The 19404-nt window shown below is 43.1% G+C and overlaps 1 protein-coding gene across 1 annotated transcript in view; it reads left to right on the forward strand.

The window, feature by feature from the left end:
• The window catches only part of LOC111862335 (mucin-17), a gene marked incomplete in the record, with an annotated part of 180990 nt that overhangs the window by 98085 nt on the left and 63501 nt on the right, over positions 1–19404 (forward strand).

Below are 19404 nucleotides of genomic sequence, written 5' to 3' on the forward strand. Positions count from 1 at the left end.
GGAAAGAATTCGCGGATATTCAACGAGGATTACTTCATCCTTCGTCCCATTCTATCTTTCTTTTATCTGTTTCGTGCCTTCATCTCCTCTCTTCCTCCCCTTGTTATAACAGTGAATTTACATCTGTGTATTTCAGACGGCACAGTTTCCAACACTGAGCTGTCACTTGTACGAGTGTAATTATGTAAGCACTTGACGTTTTCGTGGGAACGAGACGATAATCTAACACACACACACACACATAGCCCATCACAAGACGTATTATATTTTTATATACATACATATGTATAAATGTAAGAAGACATTGCTCACATTTAACTCGGATAATCTTGAGCATAAAGCACCTGGAATTCAGAGCTTTATATTGTGTGGCAATTTCACGAATAGGATGCTCGAGAACCTGTACTACAGTCCAGTACACATACCTCCACACTGCTTTCCGCTCACTTGAACCTCTGGTTATTTCAACAAATTGGCAGAAAGTGAAACTGTATAATGCAATTACCACACGCTGTTTGAACCTCTCGTCCCGAAAGCGTGGTTTCCGTATTTCCATTGCTACTCATTATACTACTTGCTTTGATTGTACTCGCATCAGTCCAGGCAAATTCAGGTCACTGATAAATGCGATTATCGCCTGTCATTTATCCGTTTACATGTTTAAACTGACAAGAAAGTTCCTAGAATACCGTACTTTTTCAGTTCAATTAGAGATACAAGCTGTGGCGCTATCGGTCTAATTCTCCGCTTGCTTTATATTAAGAATGTCTGCCCACAACTGCTGGCAAATAAAAATCAACTGACGCCGAAAGCAGTATTCATTTTCACACAAACACACATTCAGGCATAGTTACAGGTTTTAACTCTTAAATCCGGCAGACCCCCCTGGGTTCCATATAATTTTTGGGACCCGGGTGGGCACTATATTAGGACACCCATTCAAGTAAATAATCCACCGTAATATGTTACTGCTGTTACGGTAAAGTTATCCCTGTAACAGGCCGTGGAGGCTCATATGGTTGTGAGAGGTTGTGGATCCCTCATCTTCTAGAAAATCGGCTCATAGATGGCGGTAAGGTTGTCAGTCTTACGCATCGGCCGCACTTTACTCCCCAGGAAGATTCCTGGTACTCATTTCTGTTAGAGCCTGAGCTGACCCCAGGGCCATAATGCGGCTGGAAGGATTAAGTAAACTGAAAAAAATCCACCTCGTTGGGACTTGAACCCGCGACCTTCCGGCTTGTAGCATAGTGCTTCAACCAACTACGCTACCGCGTTCCCCGTTACTCCTGTTACTCGACGTTAATGTATCGCTACAAGGAAACAGATAGAGGGAATGTAAATAATGACAAAATGATAACAAATGCAAGATAATTTATTTTAAGTACACGGGTGCAGTACTGTAGGACCCGGGATACCTCAGACGATATAGCAACGGACTGGAGAGACGGGGTTCGATTCCCGGCAAGGAAACTACATCATAGAGTCCAGGCAGTCTCTGGGGCCCTCCCATTCTCCTATAAATTGGGTACCAGGGGCTCATTCTCCGGGGGTAAAGCAGGAGGGGCGTGAAACTGAATACTCACCTCCATTTAGTGCCGAGGTTAAGAATGGTGGAGCTATACCTTCACTGTTCTGCGCGCCTTCTTGGCGTAGCGCTTAATTATGTAGGCACAGGGACAATTTTACCTTAGCAGGGAAGACTTTAACTTGACTTTCTAGGGTGCAGTACTGTAATACAGTGACAGACCATGGAATGTCGGATTTCAGAAGTCCGGCCAGCATATAGGCTTGTTCTTAACCAGCATAGCTATTAGTACGTTTCACAATAGAAATGATGAACTAATGGCTCTGGTATTCTACAAGATTTAATACAGTCATCCTCAATTAATCAAAGTTAACTGATTTCATGAAAATTCGTTAGATTAGCGATTCGTCGGTTAAAGAACCCAATTTTGCAATTTGCTTTTGTTTCCATTGTAAGGCCCGTGATTTCACTAATGTTATGTATAAAATTGCAAAATATGATTAAAACAGTGAACAGCGATAAGATTGTACTACAACACGGCGACACGACTGAACTTGTAAACATCGCCAGTGCGCACGCGCATTGGCAATCGTCGATTGACCGCGTAAAGACGACCGTTTGGGTATTTGAACATTTGTGGGAGTGTCGATATATCGAATTGTCGATTAGCAAGGGGTAACTGTAGTAACTGAATGCCTCGTAAAACTGAAACAAATTAGTTTCAAAAATCATAAGCAAAACGAATGCGATTGTAACTGAAAGGGGATAAATGATTCAGTGAAATCTAATTATTCTTGAACTTTTAAGAAATGTTAACTTCGGGTGGCACAGAAATCAGGCATTGTAACATGTTTCATTGCACTGCTAACTGTCGACAGTTACTGTTTTTTTTAGTTCAAACATTATTAGGTTTCTGCACAATTGCTAAGACACAAGCTATCCTTACGTGGATCACATACAACATGGGATAGAACCTCGTTATGTTAAATATCTTTTATGGGTCAAGAAGAGTTAAAACAGTTAAATATTAAAATCAGTTAATAATTTATAATACAAAGTGAATGTAGAAGACGTCGTCTTGTAAAACGATAGTTGACGGAAAATTTGGTAAGAAACTCGCAGGGAAAGAGACCATTAGGAACACCTAGGCCGCAGTCCTTTCAGGCAAATTTCGGGATAACGCCTCGATATGGCTACGACCGCTTCCTTCCAATACCCTTCCAATTCATTAACCAATGGAACTTAATAGAAACTTTAGTGTAGAATTTGGACTGCGCTCAAAATAGGGACCGGTAGTAAGCTTTTGTGAACACTGTAATGAACCTTCGGGTTCCATGAAATGTTGGATATGCTATCTCGAGTATCCAACAACTGTTAGCTTCTCAAGGAGAACTTAACTTCAACTAGTTACTTTAGTAGATAATATCAATTTGTTTGTTTTGCTTCTTGTACTATGCACGCACTGTCAAAGGCAAAGCAGACATGAGAAGTTATGATAAAACCATAACCAAAGGCAATGAATATTATCAAAAAAGTTGAGCTTAATAAGCTGAGAACATAGGCACACCGAGTAATGGATATTATTATCGCGAGTCGTCATGACTAATTTAAATATATGAATTGGAAGCTGCCGTGACAGGGAACATTATGAAGACAATAGCACATCGCGTCGCCACGCAGTTTTTCATACAATGGAAGGGTGTTGTAAGACCTTGACATCCCCTTCACATATGAGGATTAATAACATGTCTCCAGCATTACATAATGTAAGTGTATGTGTGTGACTTACAGGTGTGCAGCCACATTACTGCACCGATATGAGGCTTTATAAAACCTCAGTCCTCTAGTAATTAAAATATGTCGAAATTAAGTTCTACAATAATAATTTCTTTGAGGAACTTATGAACCTAAAAAATGAAGGTAAAGATATCCCTGTAACAGGCCATGAAGGCCCATAGGGTTCTGAGATGTTGAGGCTCCAACATTTTCTCTAGAAAATCGGCTGATAGATTGTTGTAAGGCTGTCAGCCTCACGCGCCGGCCGCCCTTTACCCACAGGAAGATTTCTGGTACTCATTTCTGTTAGAACCTGAGTCGATCCAAGGGCCATAATGCGACTGAATGGATCAGGTAAATTAAAAAAGAAAAAAATCCACCTAATCGGGACTCAAGTCCGCGATCTTCCGGCTTGTAGCATAAAACTTTAAAGAAATACGCTACCGCGTGCCCCTACTTATGAACCTACATTCCTCCAAATGCTCCAAAAGTCTGCATAACAAAAAAAAAAACAACAACAAACTCCGTGATTTTAGTCCGCAAGAGAACTATACCGACCGAGCGACCGCCGCTTGTCGGCGAAGTTTAGTGCCAACGTTTGCGGATAGAGGGTGTCGCGTGGTCAGCGCAACGATTCCCCACGGCCGTTAATTTCGGTTTTCTAGACCGGAGCCGCTATTCCCTTGAAATGGCTCCTCAATTAGCATCACCATAAAGTGTAAAATAATAACTGCACAAATAATTGATATATACGTAGGTATTTTTCTCCGTTACTTACATTTGAATTGAATCTCAAAATCTGACAACATTCAGATATAACCTCAACGATATGAAGAGCTGTTTTGTCACTCGTACAGGAAACCGCATGTGGTCTGGTCGGTAGACCATCATAACAGATTTCTTAGTGTATTAATGCTTTAGACCCACACAACTTGCTGTATCGTTGTTTGAAAACCATTTAATTCACTCAGCGCACACTGCCATCACACAACTGCAAATACTGGGAATTTCATTAACAGAAATATATTTCCATATAACTGTTGTAATGAGTAAGTAATCAGATTGATTCATTACATGTCATTTTAAGAACAGCCCGGACGGAGAACGGGAACTTTCGCCAATGTTTATATAAACTTTGCGGTTATATGTACGATACATCTCCACGCCACATTTCACATTTCTAGCATCAGTGATTCTTTGGTTACAGTCCGGGAAAGCTAAACATAGGTTTACATCCCATGCTGCAGCTATATTCTTGTTTCACACTACACACACAAACATCGACTTAATACAAGTTGGATGTTCGTTGATGGTGAATTACCACACAACACTTCCATGACATACATTGAAGAGTAAGCGGCTTCCGTAGTCTAGGACTCAAGGTACGCGGGTTCAAACCCGGCGGAGGTCGTGGAATTTTTAAGGGCGGAAAAATTCAGGGAACAAGTCCTCCGGGAGGGACTTTAAGCCGTGGATCCCGTGTCGTATATTTACGGCACGTAAAAGAACCTCATGTCTCTATGAGACCTCTGAGCTAAATTTAGGCAATTTCCCGCCCAAGTAGTTTCCAATGCCTCCGGTAGATGGGGGAGCTTAGGTACCACTGCCAGAGGAGGGACGACCTCACTGACAGAAAGTGACTAACTATCAGACACCACTGCCAGTAGAAGGCCGAAACCTCGCTGGCAGAAAGGGAACGATAGCAAGCACCAGTACCGGTAGGGTATGGAGACAGTAGAAATTCAAAGGGGGACGCACAATAGATCAAACTGGTCGCGGTGCATGGGGTAACCCACCCCCTCAATACTGAATAACTGAATACATTGAAGAGTACATCAATTTCACAAGTTCACATAGCCAACGTGCTGGAATTATGAACGAGAGAAAATAACGCTATGAATGCCTCCAGCGGAAAAATGTTTATACCTAATTTCGTGAAAATCTGGCCCATTGAATAGATGTCATTATGCTGAGACATTCGCAGGCAAACAGATATACGGACATACACATATGTATATTAATATTATCACATATCCGGGGTTCGCGTGACTAATAAGACGGGGTTTGGATTTGATGATCGAATTTATTACCTTTTATACAACTGGTTAAAACGGTTCACAAATTACTGTCTGAGGCACTGTCATCTTCCGACTGGACACTCCACTGAACTATTCTGACTTTCAACTGGACTGTCAATTCAAAGTCAAAGTCACATTGCGACTGACGGTCAGTCAGTAAGTCTTAGTGTCAAGTCCCATATGGGGCTTATGGCCAGATATTTATTACTGTTTGACAGTGATCAGCGACAGAATACAAATACAACTGGAAATAAACACAACACGATTCTAGGGTGCAACATGTATACTTGTACATTGTTCACCTACATATAGGAATTGTACGAGAACTATGAACTAGAGATCAGCTAATGTCTATTCCACCAACCGCTTCACGCTCATCATCAATAGGCACCACTAATGGCTGACGCACCAAGGGCACTCAGTCTCACCCCACCTCACGAATAATAACACAGAAAAACATTTCAACCAACACGGAGGTCATAACAACCATCATAACCTGTGTAAACCTTACAGGCAGTAACAGCATCCCTCCTTTCGTGCTGTCTGAAGGAAAGATTAACAGGATTGCTTTTCCTCCCCCACTGGTTCTGACTTTGCTGTGGCAGAGAAAAGTTACATACAAACATGAGAATTTCATATCTCGCTGCATAATTTTAACAAACACTGACTATCAGGAAAGACATTACTTTCTGTGGACTGACACAGCAGTCAGCTAGATGTGTGCGTGTTGGGTACAGCGAAATTTTTCAACACAAAGGACTATACAGCCATGAACTGCAGCTTCTGGATATTGAAGTGTTTGAAGCATTCAGAATGTACTGGTCTGTAGCAGTAGATAATTTAAGTAAGATTAAAGCAACTTCCACGAGAAAATAAAATACTGCCGGCATCTGTAGTAACAGAAGTAACTATTTCAGGAACCGTATAGGCCGTTACTATGATGACGTAGGGAAAATGCGGACTGGACCAAATGCGTTGAAGTGCAAGAACTGGTTCCACGAACTTGCTGTGCTGGGCTCGCAGTGAAAACAGGAATACGGAACATTCGCGCAGATCATGATAATAAACAAGGACTCGGGAAGACACATCTGTTTACATTCTCTGTAGTCTAATGAAAGTAAAACGTGTTCTTCCGTATTATACACATTTTTGTGATTTCAGCATACTTCCCGAAAAGGCCAGATTGTATCTCATGCGACTACAATAACGCTATTTGGCATTGGGCAGCTTAATATTTTCACCTAATTTTTTTTAATGCTAGTTGGGTACTGCGGCCACTTAGGGCCTATCGTACCAGCCCCAGATGATATATGAGGGTGACTGTGGAGCAATTGGTGGAATGAAGATTGGCAGGGGAAACCGAAGTACTCGGAGAAAACCTGTCCCAGCGCCACTTTGTCCACCACAAATCCCACTTGACCAGACCCGGGATCGAAGTAAATAAGTACCCATCACAGTGGTCGCGCGGTCTAAGGCGTCTAATAAGGCATGAAATGTCTGCGCCCGCTCAAACACTGGGATCCATGGTTCGATTCCCACTTGAGGCATGGATGTCTGTGTGCGTTATGTGTACTTATTGTCATGTGTGTGGGTAGCGGCCTTGCGACGGACTGACCCCCCGTCCAGGGAATCCTACCGACTGTGTAAAACATCAAAAAACTGAAAAGCGGCCAAGGTCCAACAAAGGGCTGTAAAGCCATAGATAGATATACAGATAGATTATTATTATTATTATTATTAGAGGGGGTGGGTTTCCCCATGCACTTAGAGCAGTTATTGGTCCATTGTGCGTCCCCCTTTAATTTCTACTGTCGCCATACCCTACCGGTACTGGTGCGTGCTATCAGCCCCGTTCGGCCAACGAGGTCGGCCGTCGGTACCTGATATTTCCCCCCTCTATCAGAGGCATTGGAAACTACTTGGGCGGGAAATTGTTTGCCTAATTTTGCTCAGAGGTCTCCTACGGACATGAGGATCTTTTACGTGCCGTAAATCTACGACACGGGACCCACGGCTTAAAGTCCCTCCCGGAGGACTTGTTCCCTGAATTTTCCGCCCTTAAAAATTCCACGACCTCCACCGGGTTTGAACCCGCGTACCTTGACTCATGAGGTTACACAGATAGATAGGTAGTAAATAAGTGCACAACTTACTATACATACAACTGACCGTTTTTCTACATCATTGTCGGGGTTTCCGTGGCCTATAAACGGAAACACCGACAATAATTTAGAATCACTCTGTATATTATGATTTGAAGAAAGAAAAAACGCATTTTGTTGCCTTGGAAATGGCTATCCACGAAAGCAATAGTGTCAATGGACCAGTTACTCTTAAATGTGTTTAAAAAATATAACATTTACAAGCAAAATTTGGTTACCCGAAGGCAGAAAGCGGATTCCAGAGGTTAATGAGCCAGGGCCCCCCCACTCCCACAGCTTCGACATAATAATTGTTTATCATCTACACGGTCAATAGCAAGCAGGTTAGTTCAGGCGGTAAGGATTCTGCATTGTACTCCGTTGGTGCTGGGTTCGATTCTCGGTCCGGACACCTATCCTGCTTGGATTTCTTACGGTTTTCCTCTGGCCCTTCAGGCGAATTCTAGGATATCACCCTGAAATGTGCCATTACAATTTACTCCCACATTCTTTCCTACTTTCTATTCTTTAACTATCCCAAAATTCGATGCCACATAGTAGAGGTACTGAGAGCGACATGAAATGAATAAATAAAATACTTCTACATTTGAACATTTTACTTAGGTACCTGTTCTTATTATCGACAGCCAACATGGAACAGAAACATATTCTATAGGCCCATATATTTTCACTTGAAGATAAAACTGTATTTTGTACATGCAGTTAACCTGTTTCGGGTTCCTATCTTGGAATACAAGGGGATCTATGGGAAATCCCAGTTCTCCGTCTTCAGCTGCCAATGCTCTGAAGACACGCAGTATAGTATAAGCACATCCACAGCAATTAAGGACTGGCTTCTTCGTGCTGCGAGACATACAGATGAATGGAACGAGAGCTCTCAGTGTGTCAGCGCCTGGGGCGGTACAGGTCTCCAGCAGGTAGTTAAGTGGGGCGATGCCCTTCCGCGACCCCTGAGATGAGAGCACACAGCTCACAAATCCCGGATCATTCTCTTTACACACCTAGTATACGTACATCCACCTGTAACAAAATGGGTTACGTGCGTAAGCGCCCAACGCCAGTGAAAGATTTTCTGGAGATGATGGTTGTCCAGCTGGTCGAGACATTCTCCACACTTTATGTAAACCGAAGATACACTGCTGAGTCCACAATATCACACCAGTGAACCCTATACTGAGCCAGATTAATTCAATCCACATCTCACACATCATTTCTAATCCATTTCAACAGTATCCTCCCATCTATGCCTACATCTCTCTAGCCTTTCCGAATAAAATGTTATATTTCTAATCGCTCCAATTCATTCTGTATGCCCAATCCATCTTACTTAATTTTTGTCGCCTTAAATAATATTTGGTGGTCATAATACCTAACCAACTTACGTATGGACCAAATGCTAACTTCTGAGACTGATCAGGAAGACGAGGGTACGCGGGGACTATTTAAATAAAACCTGCTTTTATCAGAAGTCTTACCCATTTGTACTCTCACGACGTGTGGTACATTTTGCGCCTGTGTTCCTCTGATAGTTTCTAATTACAAAAAAAATAATAGAGTGCCATTGACACCAAAAACTTAATTTTAAGAGCAATCCGAATCTTGTATTATAATAATGACCAAGTGGAGCAGCAGCACTGTGAGAAATGTGAGTGTCAGCAAGCGAGGTAGAAATGTAATCAATAAATATGGACAAGACATGTTCAAATATTCTTCGCGGATCACAGGTTGAAGATCACAACACAACACAGAGAGATGGAGAAGGATGCTTCATGTAGGTCAGCTTCAGTTGCCCCGTGGCACCTGTCAAACCGGAGGAATTCAGGCTATCAGTGTCTCACACGCTCGCCATCCTGCTACAGCCGTTCAGGTTTCCATAGAACTCTGTTCATGTACCGCACCCTACAGCTTCTAAGAACGTTCGGGCGCTTTGAACAGCCATTCCGGATGCAGACCTTGTTCTTCTTACTTGGAGCCATAGCTCAGGCAGTTAGTCACCGGCTTCCCACCGCGGCGGCCCGGGTTCGAGCCCAGGTCAGCTCACGTGGGGTTTGTGGTGTACAGATTGGCAGGTTTTCCCTTGCTAATTCTCATTCCACCGACTGCTTCACAGTCATCACCATCTACCATCCGGGGCTGGTACAATAGGCCGGTTAGTGACCGACGTACCAAGTGGACTCAGTCTCACCTCAACCCACGAAACTAAAAAACCTGACTACATGGTTCTTACAGAATTACTGGGTTCTGGATTTTTTCCATCGTCCGGAAATCTAGGTGATAGAGGACATTCTAGGTAATAGAGGACATGACGTTTCGGAAACTGGATCTGTTTCCGTCTTCAACTGAGAAAGGAAGACACCTACTCAGTTGGGCCCATTAGAAAGCGCTAATCTCAATCACTGAGCAAGTGTCTTCCTTCCTCACCTGAAGACGGAAACAGATCCAATTTCCGAAACACCGTGTTCTCTATTACCTAGATTTCCGGACGATGGGAAAAGTCTAAAAACCCAGTAATTCTGGGTCATCCACCATCGTCAGAACACTTTAGAATCTACATGGTCCTTGTTCTTTTCTAGGTATAATCCTTATAGAAAGTATTGGGATGTCACGCCATGTAGTCTGGAAGAAGTTTATAGACGTTTCGGTGGAATCACACCACACCAAATGTTTGGAGAAACGTTCATAAATCTCTACCATGCTACACGTTGTCACATTCCAGAAGATGGTCTCTTCATTGTTACAGGCGTGAGAACCTCAGACCGGTGCAGTGTTACTGAAGTTAACATCACATCAGGTCTGGGCAGACTTCCACATGCGACATGTCACTCGGAACTGTCCAGGACTCCATGGTCTAGCCATTTACTTAATCTGATATAGGTTATAAGATCTTACAGTGGACGGCGTGAGTTGCAAATGTCCGCAGATCACGCAATCTGCCTTTGTGTTCTTGTAAAATTTTATATTATATCATTTTATTTTAAATTCGCTTAGTGGGGGGTGGAGTCCAACTGGGTCCACTCGGTACGGCGGCCACTGATTGGCCTATTGTAACCTGCCACGGTGATTATGATGATGGACAATTTGGTGGAATGAAGATTGGCAGGGGAAACCGAAGTACTCGGAGAAAACCCTCCTCAGCGCCACTTTGTCCACCACAAATCCCACTTGACCAGACCCCGGGATCGAACCCGAGCCACCGCGGTGGGAAGCCAGCGACTAACCGCTTGAGCAATGGCGCAGCCTTTATATTATATAAAAGCTGGTATAAATTCTGAAATAAAAATTGGTATTTGAGCTTCAAGCTGCATTTAACATACGAAACCTGTATTTCTATACTGTAGCGTGTAGGGCCGTTGCTGGGTAGCGACATCGAAACCGACCGAAACGAAACAGCATTCGCTGCTATGCAACAGATTTTTAATATGCAAGAACGGAAGGCCGCTGCTTGAGATCGGCTCGATAAACACGTTCCCGCGGTACCGGGCACGCAGGCAAAAAAAAAAAAACAAAGCGCTGTGTTTTCTACGTGGTCCGTGCATAGACAAGGTTTAGAGCTGAGTGAATTGACAGTCGTTGAAGAGAGGACTAGGAGGTTGGCGTGAAATGATATCGAGTCAGTCGTAAGGAAGGCAGTTGGGTGGAAGGGAGCCGCCGGTCAGAGAGGACTTCACACGGAAGCAGAGGAATAAATGTAACCGTCCATTCTGACTGGAGGAGTGTTGTGTGAAAATTAAATTTTGTATTAAGTTAAGATTAACAATATTACAAACAAAGAGATCCGGCAGATAGCCAGCTCTTACACGCGGAAGGGACATAGTTCAAGTTTTGCTATGTGAACAGGAAGTAACATCTGGTACTTTCCTGGAATTCTGGCAGTTTCAGCAACGTCGGAAAGGCTTTGAGAAAATGAGAGCTGACAGCTTGGGACAGCGATAACTTAGAAGTGGGACGGCCGGAGCCTCACACCCTGACTGTAATGCATCAAGGGGCTGTCATCCTTAGCGTCAGGTCAGCATCTGCCAGAATCACATAGCAGAGCAACATGATTGGGAATTCAAAATTTAGGGAACCTCCTAGTTTGAAAAATTAACCAATGGCAGAAGTGGAGGAGTGGATTTCTCTTGGAGTCTGGGGTTCGTGGACCTCAGAATTCAGAGGGAGGGCATTCCACCTCGGGGAGTCTTGACACTACTTTCGGCAAAGTCGGACACTAAATTTACCACTACGGCCCTTCCGTAGAATAGTATAAGTACAGTACAAAGCAACAGTAGTAAGAAATTCAGTTGTATGCAGAAAGCTGGAAGGGATTAAAGGACTACTAAGTGCAACCGTCGAAAGGTGGGTGATTGTAGTGAAGTGTTCTTCCTGCCCTGTCCGAGCCAGACCCTTATAAGACCCTGGGATAGGAACCCAGCTCTACTGATTAAAGTAAAGAACCCAAAGAAGTGAGCGGTGGTGGAGTGGCGCACAACGAAAAGGGCACAAAGGAATTGAGCGGTTACATAAACAATTTTTGGTGCCGTTACCAGGCAACTAATAGTGAAGACAGTGGGGGCTGGGAAAGGCTTGTAAACTGTGGAAATCGCGATGGCGCTGTAATTAAGTGTAATTACGTGTTGTGTACTGAAGTAGGCAATAAATCGAGTCACCAATCCAAACTCCGTCTAGGGCCACTCAAATCGTGGCAAGTGATGTCAGAAGTGATTGGATTGGAAACTGCATCGGATCGTTATACCGCCATATTACAAACACTGGATACAATGGAACGAAAGATGGAACACCTGCTAGCCAAGAATACGTATGGCTATATGCCATGAGGGAAAAGATGGTCTTTCGCCAAGAGGAGATATTGACACACATAAGGGCCTGGCGAAAAGAGATGAAGACCGACGGAGAATCGACGTTGGTCTATCCGGAAAAGACGGAGGCAAATCCAGAAGAAATGAAATTTGTAGCGGTGCATGAGGAGGTCCCTACGGAAGAGGCAGCAATGAAACTGCCAGAGAACTAAACAAGCGGTATAGGAACCAGTATCTAGCCGTAGGGCGCCGCCGACAGCTGAGGAAACGGACCCAGGGCGATGGTGGGTCCCGGGAGAAGTTAGCTACTGCCTGAAGAGGGATGACACGCAGTGCCGTTCCTCACACCACGAGGTAGACGGTCGTCAGGGACCAGGCAGGGACAATGTTGCAAGAGGAACCTCATCAGGAAGGACGTTCGGGAAGAGACGTCAGACGCAACCGGAAAGCAGCAATGGAATGAGGAACCGAGGCTACGTCTAGGAAGCGACAGGATATCTGGCAGGAGGATGGCTCTCGTGCTGGGGAATCCTGAAGCGAAGAGTCGAGCCTTCAGTTAGGATTCGAAAACGAGTGATAGGTCATTGTGGATGTGTCAGCACCTCCGAAACGAAAGAAGACTGCACAAGAGTAAGACCTGGAGACGTAGGATCACTGACCACTCTCGGATCTTTTGCCTGCACCGAGCGGAAAAGGAGGATGATCGTGATAAACCTGGTTCGACTGGCACCTTGTGTGAGAACAGCTCGGAACGAATGGCCTTAAGGAGGGAGCAGCGGGAGCGGTTGGAGAGCAATCACCGTGAGAAACAAACACAGCCCTGGGAAAGGAAAGAATTGTGACACTGATAGGCAACTTGGGGCAAGAAGCCTTAAGGGGGGAGCAATGTGACATATTTGCTCCAAGCAAGAACTGTGGAGCCAGAGAAACAACCGTTGCTAGCGAACGGCTCTGGAACAAAATTCGTTTCTAGGCAACGGCCACGAAACAGACAACGCAACGATGGCCACTGCTAGGGAACGGCTAGGCACACACGTTACCGCGGCAACGGGTTTGCATACGAGAATGAACGGTGTTGTCTGCACGAGCCGTGCCGATGAGTTATAAAGAAGACAACTGGGGACCCAAGTCAGTTCTGCACGGGAGACTGTTAAGAAAAGGGACAGTTGGAAGAGAGTTGTAAGGGAGCCGCCATTCAGAAAGGACTTGAGCGTGGAAAATGAAGAATCTCCACTGTTAGAAGCCGTTCCCCGGGCTGGAAAAGGCTTATCGGGTTCTGTGGTGATTTGTGAATTATGGAGAACAACGGTGGCGCTGTAACTGCTTGTAGTTCCGAGTGGTGTGTGTAAGTCGTAAATAAATCCAATATCCAATCCAAAACCACGTCTATAGTCTCCCCATACAACGTGACAATACGTAGTTTTTACATACCAAGAAAGCATACATTAAATTATATACATGAGCATACCACGGAGTTCTGGGAGTGGCACTTGGCAGACGAAAATCTGCCGAGCCCTGACCTCACTGATGATATACATAATGTTCGACATCTTGATGACATCACCATAAATGTCTTCTTTCCAACTGTTACCAGAATATAAATGTTATAATTCAAGTCTATGGGTTCTTACAGCCAATGCGTAAAGGATTCCTCACGAAACGACCTGGGATTCAGTTTAACCGCGAAGCAGTGAAACTTGCATGCAAATATTCTATTACAGTGATGCATAAAATGAATCCTATACGGCAACCTTACTGCTGAGAACATTGAAAGATACGTGATAATAGAATTTCCACGAGAGGCAATATAATTTTTATAATCTTAAAGAAGTCCAGTCTTTCAGTACCGCCTGCATGACGTTAGCACCAGAGAAGCTGCCTATCTGCTGACACCTCGAGATTTTACACCCTAAAGAACATTTTATCGACGGCTTAACAAGAAATACGTTTTAAAAGCAAAATACTGTTGTTTTTAACAAGCAGCTATAAGAATCACAGGACGATCACAGTGGAAGCGCGGTCTAAGGCAAGAAATGTCTTCGCCCGCTCGAACGCTGGGATCGTGGGTTCCAATCCCACTCAAGGCATGGATGTTTGCATTTATTCTGCGTTTGTGTTGTCCATATTAGGTAGCTGCCTTGCGACGGGCTGATTCTCCGTGTAAGGGGTCCTACTGACTGTCTAAGATTAAGAAACTGGAGTGAAACAGAGTTTCAAGGATGCCCTATGCTCCAAGTGGGAGCAACAGAAAGACAGATGGATGGACGGGTAGATAGATAGATATGGGATTCACAGTAACTTGATATGCAGAAGAAATCGATCTCTCAATCGGAGATGCACGCCACTTTATTCTCACAGAAAATATCCATTAGAAATCTAGAAATGCCATGTTAGCAGCATGCGAAGCTGGTCAGAATGCTGTAATGGTCAACGTTGCATCACTCTACCCACGTGAATGAAATGATCGAGGCATGTAGCACGTGTGGAAGAGTTTTAAAAATGCATACAGAATGTTAGTTGGAAACCTGAACAAAAAAAACACTCATTATTTGAGGGATATAGGCGCAAATAGGATAATATCGAAATAGATCTAATGCATGTAGCCTGCACCGGAAAGGTTAGAAATGCATACGACATTCTGATCAGAAAAACTGAATAGAGGAACCATTTGGGAAACTTGGGTGTTAACTGGGGGGTAATGCTGATCTTATCTTACAGAATATGTGGACAGGATTTATAGCGTTCAGGACTGAAATGAACACGTGTGTCTCATGAAAGGCGAAGACTTTCTGGACAACCTGAGCGATTATAAAATGTTCAAGGACCTTGCTCCAAAGAATTTGATTTAAATTACTTAGCAGTAACATAAGTCTTTGTCGCACAGATAGAACCGATGTATGTAGCCGTACTCGGTATTTGTAAATACAGTAAAACATCTCGTTGGTAGGTTAAAAGAATTCAGATTTTGGAAGACTTGCAATAAAGTAGGAAACATAACTTGCATGCTTCCTACTTCATGCACGTTTCTAGCTTGACGTATTTTTTCGACGCTGAAGATGGAAGTGACATATTTCTCCGAAGCGTTGGTTTCGTCATTTACTCACAGGACTTTCATTCCATAAGGGTGCCTCCTCATGGTATGGCATACTCTCAAAGATGTGTTATGCACACTGTGCTATGTTATTACTTTCCGATCTAGTTCTCGGGAGATGATAACTACAGTAGTTTTGTAGTGTACAAACCATCCGTGTCCAGAGAGACTTAGTTGCTTTGAAACAGATCGTAATGCGGAGCCCCCATGGAATATATGTGATAGAGTCATTAAGTTCGTGGAATATGGTTTTATCGCATCATATTATAATGTATTCACATACACTTACACAGATCCAAATAGGTCCTCAAAATAGTTGCCGTTGGCCGCTATGCAAATCTGCCAACGTTGATATAGCTGCCGAAAACACTGCCGAAACATATTGGCAAGAAATTCCCGTACGGCGTCTCTTGTGGCAATGACCACCTCCTCGAGCGACTGAAATCTACGACCACGTAGCTTTGCTTTCACGCGGGGAAAGAGAAAGAAATCGCATGGTACGAGATCAGGTGAGTACGGAGGGTGTGGCGAAACGGTGACCTGTTGCCTTGCCAGTTCCTCTTGGACATGAACAGAGCGATGTGCAGGGGCGTTGTCGTGTAGCAACAACCAATTCTTCCTATGCGAAATGTTTCGCTAGGGGATTTGCCTAGTTTCTGCCAGAACTTGATATTTGTTCGTTGTTCAAACTGCCACATTCTCGATTTCCACCACTCGCATTTAACTGCAGTACACAACAGAGGCCGTAGTTCTGCTTACACTGTTTCTACACAACTGCCTCTTGCTGTGACGAGACATGAACTAACAGGGCACCATATCGTGCCTCAACCTATCCGCTGTAGTGCACTACAAGGACACTTTGCGGCCATTCCACGAACTTATTGACTATGGTGGTAGTAGTAGAAAGTCGGTGAACGAAAAGTATGCCGTTCACAGTGGTCGCGCGGTCTAAGGCAGAAATGTCTTCGCCTGCTCGAACGCTGGGATCATGGGTTCGAATTCCACTCAAGGCATGGATGTCTATGTTTATTTTGTGTTTGTGTTAGGTGGCGGCCTTGCGACGGGTTGATCCACCGTCCAAGGAGTCTTACCGATTGTCTTAGATTAAGAAACTGAAGTGAAACGAAGCGTTTCACGGATACCCTATGCTCCAAGTGGGAGCAAGAGGAATAGAAGAACGAACGAACGAACGAAAGTATGGACACATTTATAAGATTGTCCCAATAAATATAAAAGGTAACGGTAAAGTTGTCCCTGTGCTTAACCAATTAAGCAGTAAGCCACGAAGGCGTATGGGGCAGTGGTTGTATAGATCCACATTTTATTAACCCAATAAATAAACCATTTCATTGTTTCTGTAGTTTTGAGGAATATGTGAGAGAGGAAGTAGTGCTTTTTATAGTTGTTTGTGGTGACAAATTTAAAAGCAAAATACCTTAATTTCTCGGACGTAATTGCAGAAAAACTTCACCGCGTTTATAGGAAACCAATTAGACCATCCTGGGGTAAGAATTAATCTCTATATGCTTGGATATTCTCAGTTTTTCTTCTATTTATAATACAGCATTTTCAACGAAGAGAAATAATAAATCAACTGGCCTTCGGTTTGTAGACTTTGGTGTGCGTTTAACTATACAACACTGGTTCTTAACCCGAGGAGCGTGGAGGTATTCCATATCTCCTGTTATATAATTTTACATACGAGTATATGTATAGAATATACCGTTTGCTGTTCGAATTTTTGCAGTAATAAAAAGAGAGTTGGAGAGAGTACTAAATAATAAATTCAAACATTTTTCAATTTGTAAGCCTTTATTTTCCACTCGTCATGGATGAGCGAGCGAGTGTTATTGTTGAGTCTACGTATGAGGGATTTACAGGAAAAGTTCCGCACACTCTTAAATCGCAGTGAAAGGTCATCGTCAGGTTCTTGTGTCTTATGGGGAAAAAAGCTTCCTACATAATAGGGCAGGAGAATGGGTGAGCCTGAAAACACGTCTGAACATGGCAACGAAAAATTCAATTCCCTGAAGGAACTCAAACTTCGACGGTCAAGCCTGTAGCCAGTCACTTTACTGAGATATCCCGGTGAATTACAGAATAGCAGATATAAAGATCACAAAATTAACCAAATTAAGGGACAAGGGATAAAGCTCACCAAAGTGTTTCTTGCGAATCTCAGTACGAGAAACCAAACGGTACAATGGACCTACTGCCTACTTTGAATGTCTGAAGTTACGAGCATTGTGGGACCGAGATCGTACTTATATCTGTGTTCCTCTGAATGACGGCTGATCGCCTCATCGTAGCGGCTGACCAGAGTATTACATAAGCTGAAAGTTATGCAGTATCGTTAAATTTAGGCGTGACCAACGTAGGTGTTGGGGACTCTGGTATACCGCATTATCATGGGTACAAGAGATACACATACAAGACAACTTCCCAGTTTTGGAACAGCAACGAAAATGTGATTTAAAGATTTTATTATATTAATACGTCTATACGTGAGTATGTATCAGAACACGTAGTGATAACGCAATGCGTAAACACTGCCTACGGCGACGAAAGTTGATTGACATTACATACTTCGGGAATACCACAACTTTCTTTTCATGATGGACTTTGTTTCAAGAAATCCTCCGTTAACATTGCTTTATAAGTTACAACACTGAAGAGTTGCACATAGCTACTGTATAACTGTTAATCAGATGAAAGGCCATGTTTCGTTTTCTGATTTCAAGTACCAAAGGCAATCGACACTAGAAGGCCCAAAGCTGCCACGTGAGATGTATCATGTTTAGCGTTGAAGGGGTTAATCTCAAAACGATCAGTTAACACCGTGAGATTTCATAAATAAAATTGCTGACCAGAACTGAAAGTCAGTCTTAACACTTCGTGCATTCCTTGATAGTCATTTGTACATACAATCAGTTCGCAAGGAATGTTGTTACCGAGAAAAAGTCCTCTTACTATTGTATCTTTGGGGATATACGGAATACAATTTGTACCATTTGCATTAATCAAGTTAATTTACTATCACAACCATAGTCATAATAAATACAAGCAACAGAATAACTTATACATAAACTGAATTTACTATAAGATTCTATGCACACGTAAGCAGGCCTAGAGTACAGTTTTGTTAATTTTACGAACTGGGACTATCATATGCAAGAAATAATTTTGTCATTACTCAATTGAAACAGTCACCTTTATCAACACGTGCGCGCGCGCGCGCGCACACACACACACACATATATATATATAGTCACGTGTTTGAGTGACTAAGACGCGGGTTTGGATTTACTGAATACTTACAGGTCGTAACTACAATTAATTACTATACTATTGCTGCTTTACAAATATACAATCACTACACACTACTCTCTTTAGTCTATCTGAACTGCTTTTCACGGGTTTATAACATGGGAACTCTAACAGTCTCACTAAATCACACACTCCCAATATTACACATAAATAAAGTCTCCTGATCACACGTTAAGTCCTCACAGGCCGATTTCTAGTTCTTCAACTATGAACTTCTTGTGGCTGTTTCCTTGATTGCTTGTTCGCGTGCTTCTGACTGTCGCCTAGCAAGGAGCTATAAACATTCGTCCTATTGTTGCGTAATGGACCATATTTACAGAGCTGTTGCCTGGCAACGCGTTGATCAAATCCGTGACAATATTTATATTTAAAAATTCCCTTACTACCTCCCTTTCCCCTCCCAAATAATCTAATCTACTTCACGAAATCGGTTGGTTAATGACGCTTAGGAAAACTTCGAACTTTATTTTAAGAATTACACTGCCTGGGCGATATGCCAAGTAGATGAGAGTTCAAGCAGGTGGTACGCACAACTACCACTGCTCCTTGAGAGAGTTACAAGATGACACCTGCCGCAACTAATGTTATCATTCAATAAAAGACAGCCAAAACACTTGTATTTTGATTTCCACTTTCAAATTTGAAG

This window comes from Cryptotermes secundus, unplaced genomic scaffold, assembly GCF_002891405.2.
Source record: "Cryptotermes secundus unplaced genomic scaffold, Csec_1.0 scaffold408, whole genome shotgun sequence".
NCBI lineage: Eukaryota > Metazoa > Arthropoda > Insecta > Blattodea > Kalotermitidae > Cryptotermes > Cryptotermes secundus.